Consider the following 3,873-nt stretch of genomic DNA (forward strand, 5'->3'; position numbering starts at 1 on the left):
CTTCCTAACTGTTCCACTTGATCCTTCCATAATTCTTATGAAATTCAATTATCCAACTAAACAGCTAACAATGTGTTAGTTCTTATTAATTTCGAACAGTAAACTCAAACTAATTACTTTGCAGTGAAAACTAATCAACTGCTAGATTATAAAAAAAAAAAAAAAAAAAAAAAAAAAAAAACACATGCAGAACAATAAACCAGTACGCTATTCTTTTCTACTGATCCCTATTGATATTAATAAATATTAGTTCCAAAAATAAATAGTTTTCAAACAAAACAGTAATTCTGACTATGTATAATCAGACTACTCCTCCCACCTCATAAAAACCGGAACAACTGCTACTATCTTTATCTGCTATGAGGCGAAGAAAACACGGAGCACAGTAGAAATGCGACCGTACCGACGCTAAACACTGGCAGTCTAATCTATTATCCAACTCAGGCTTGGCTGTGGAGGATTCCACAGCCAAGCCTGAGGTCGGTACCAGCACTCGTGGCTCACCACAACAGGCTTGTACTCACTGAGAGATTTCTTCCCAAGCAGATGCTCGCCGCTCTCAACCGTGTGGACGCCGACATTGACAGCATAATAAGTAACAAGAAGGACAGACAGACACAACTTTATCAAAGCCCTTGAACCCTGATATATTGCCAAGTTGTATTTTTTTCTGTATTTGTGTCTAGCTCTGTGTTTTTATGCTGTATTTGTATTTCTTTTGCATTCGTGATCTGTATTTTGTAGCCTTTTTGTATGTGTTCGCTTTATTTTGTAGCCTTATGTATTTGTACGCCGTACTTATCTTATCTATATGTGAATCCCTGGCGCTCGTCGCCGTGATGGGATATTGTGCTGTAACTCTCTTTCACAATAAAGATTTATTTATTTATTTATAATGAGTATATTGAAGAAATTCTGGGTGACACTAAAAAAATAATTTGAATGTTTTTTTTAAATCTAAAGTTATGCCTGGCCACTTATACCTTGCTGTAACACGCATGGAAACATTGGACTGCACTGTAAACAACGTGAAAAATTTTGGAGCACAAAAATCCGCAACTACACTCAATCCCGACAGCGGGCAAAGGTTGCAGAGAAGCATACGGAATATGTGGTAGCCAGTAATTCTTGATACTATCATGTGACAACTTATATTTGCATACCGTCCGTTTAATTACCTGATGACTCCATTTGCAAAAAAAAAACTATTTTTTTGGCCAGTAAGTACAAAGGACACTCAACCGAGGAGTCCTGGAAAGAGACTGCACTAGCATCGGTTCGGCTGAAGATGACACACAGCCCAAAAGATCCCCAAAACTTGGGTATCACGGCTATGTTGAAAAACAAAAAAAAAAAAAAAAAAGAAGAAAGCCGTTTAGAAATTAGATACGGACAGACAGTGCAGTTTCTATGCGGTACAGACAGATGGCATCAAGGTCCATATGGTACCCTTTCAATAACTCATTGAAAACTTTGTTTCAACGATAGGGAGGGCTAAAATTCCACTCTATTATTGTAAATCAATATATATGAGTTGTTGAGATAGAAAGAAATTACTGAGGAAAATTCGCACGCCACCATTAAATATTGTTTTTCTATTTGATTTAAAAAAAAAAATAGTAAAAAATCAATCAAAGGTATGAAGTAGTATACTTTGAAATGTTATTTTTTAAAAAAAAAAAGAAATTCTCTATAAATATTGTGTGATTTTTGCACATTACGGATGATCTTTATAGAAAGAAGTAACAAAAATTCATATATAGATTTGATTTAATTTTGTTTTTGTTCAATGTCATTGCAAGGGAAAGTTTTTCCGAGGGAATTCATTCCCACACAACTGTGATCTGTACAACGTAATGGATCACACAATAAGAACTGGTAGAAAATCTAGAAGTTTTCGTTTTTTGAGGAATAATAGTTTTTAAAGCTAAAAGGTTCCTCCTTGGAACGAATGCTGTTATCTTTTTATGAGAATATTTTCTTTCTAGGAGCTTCTTAGCAGTGAAGATTGGCTGACGGTTTGTCTTTTACACACTGTGAGATGATTTCAGATATATTTCTCACCATCCTCCTCCACTGACTGTACTGATGAATGGTGCTCTCCATTAGGAACTCCAAGAGGTTTTACGACACGCCCATTTCTTGAAGCAGTTGCATGACAAATAGGACAGCTGAAAGAATTTCCAAATGTCGTATTTACAAAATCTCTTGCCTAAAAATTGTGTAAATTGTGCAAAGAAATTGTGTTTCTTCCAATGAATGCTTGTATTTCTGAAAGGGTTGTTCTCGTTATGTACAGTAAAATGACCTTGATTGTTCTTTTCTTGAACGTCTCAAATGTTTTCCTAGTTGCAAGGTTATATACTTTTACGTATGCTTTTACATTTGATTGCTTATTTTTCGAGGGAACTGGTTCTAATAGATTGGAGAGTCGAAAAATGTTTCTCCCATTTCGATGACTTAAATAAAATTTGAGACTTCTTGGCGGAAACATCCACACACTGGTAGGTCAACAGAACTTTTTCTCTAGAGCGAACTCAGATGGTTTTTGTCTTTCCTGTTCTGAAAACGTCTCATAGAGTGAACAGCTAAAGAGTTTTACCATAGTATGAACTTTGAAATGTCTTATGAAATGTTTGTTTTCCTAAAACGTGTTCCCTCTGAAAGGTTTCTGCTCTGCATGTAGAAAAAGTTTTCTTCAGGCGACTTTTTTTTGAAAACTTTCAAAGCGGATTGGAAAATTGAAATGCTATTCTCCAGTATGACCAATCAGTGGTATTTGAGGTTTTCACCAAGTGAAAATTATTCTCGCAGATTAGACAGCTGAATCGCTTTTCTCTATTACAAAATTTGAGATGGTTTATGAGATTTTGTGTCCATCAGAACTTATCACAGGTTGGATAGCTGAAAGGTTTTTCTCTACCACTAATTCCAAGGTGTCTTTTCAGGGTCCCTCTCTCTGAGAACTTCTCACAGATTGAACGACTGAAATGTTTTTCTCTACCATGAATTCCAAGGTGTCTTTTCAGAGTCCCTCTCTCTAACAACTTCTCACAGATTGAACAATTGAAATGTTTTTCTCCACAATGATTTCTGAGGTGTCTTTTTAGGGTTTCTCTTTCTGAGAACTTCGTCTCACAGCTAGGACAGCTGAAAGGTTTTTCTCCACTATGAATTATGAGGTATTTTTTGAGGGATCCTTGCTAGGAGAACTTCTTCCCATAGGCTGGAGAGATGAAAGGTTTCTCTTCATTACGAATTCGGAGGTGTGTTTTGAGGTTTATTCGCAGTGAGAATGTCTTCTGACAGGTTCGACATCTGAAAAGTTTTTCTCCATTATGAACTCTCAGATGGTTTTTGAGGCAATGTTTTCAAGAGAAATTCTTCTCACAGGTTGGACAGCTGTAACGTTTTTCTCCAGTATATATTCTGAAGTGTTTTGTGAGATCTCCTTGCCGTGGGAACTTCTTTTCACACGTGGGACAGCTGAAAGATTTTTCTCCAGTATGAATTCTAAGATGTGTTGTGAGGTGTTTTCTCTGTGAGAGAATTTCTTCCCACAGGTTAGACAGCTGAAAAGTTTTCCTTTAGTGTGAACTCTGAGTTGGTTTTGGAGAGAATGACTCGGTGAGAATGTTTTTTCACATGTGGGACAGCTGAAAGGTTTTTCTTTATTATGAACTCTGAGATGTTGTTTTGTTAGTTGTCCGCTCTCTGTGAACCTTTTCTCACAAGTTGAACAGGTGAAAGGTTTTTCTCCACTATGATTTCTGTGGTGTTTTGTTAGGTGTTCTCTCCGTGAGAACGCCTGCTCACAGGTTGGACAGCTGAAAGGTTTAATTCCCGTATCAACTCCCGGGTGGTCTGTGAATT

The sequence above is a fragment of the Mastigoproctus giganteus genome, chromosome 10 (assembly GCF_048544385.1).
Source record: "Mastigoproctus giganteus isolate SK-2022 chromosome 10, ASM4854438v1, whole genome shotgun sequence".
NCBI lineage: Eukaryota > Metazoa > Arthropoda > Arachnida > Uropygi > Thelyphonidae > Mastigoproctus > Mastigoproctus giganteus.